Here is a 715-nt window from a genome sequence, read left to right as displayed (position 1 = left end):
TACAATTATATAACTTTCAGGTGTACATTATAATTTGACATCTGTATATTCTGTTGTGTGTTTACCACCCAAAGTCCAGTTTCCTTCAGCTACCATATATTTGATGCCCTTAACCCACTTCATCCTCCCCTTAAACCCTGTATTTGAGTCCCTTTATAACTTCTACCTACCCCTTATCCCCCATCTCGTACTATCTTATAACTACCAGTCTATAGTCCAAGTCCATGAGTCTCTGTTTGTTTGTCCTGTTCATTTGCTACTTTTAGGTTTATATCTCACATATAAGTCATATCATGTGATTTTCAACTTTTTCTGTCTGGTTTATTTTGCTTAGCATGATTATCTCAAGATCCATCCATGTTATAGCAAATGGCAGTATTTCATCTCATCTTATGGCTGAGTAATGTTCCATTGTATATATGTACCAAAGCTTCTTTAGCAAATCATCTATCATAGGACACTGCGGTTGCTGCCATGACCTGGCCACTGTGAATAATGTTGCTATGAACATTGGTGTGCAAATATATTTACACTTATGAGTTTTCAAGGCTTTGGGATAAATACCCAGTAGAGGGAATGCTGAATCATATGGTAGATCAATTCTTTGTTTTTTGAAGACCCTCCATACTGTTTTCCATAGTGGCTGTACCAATTTGCAGTCCCACCAGCAGTGTATGAGGGTTCCTTTTTCTCCGCATCCTTTGCAACATGTGTT

This window comes from Pteropus alecto, unplaced genomic scaffold (genome assembly GCF_000325575.1).
Source record: "Pteropus alecto unplaced genomic scaffold, ASM32557v1 scaffold231, whole genome shotgun sequence".
NCBI classification, from domain to species: Eukaryota; Metazoa; Chordata; class Mammalia; order Chiroptera; family Pteropodidae; genus Pteropus; species Pteropus alecto.
This window is presented reverse-complemented; position numbering follows the sequence as displayed.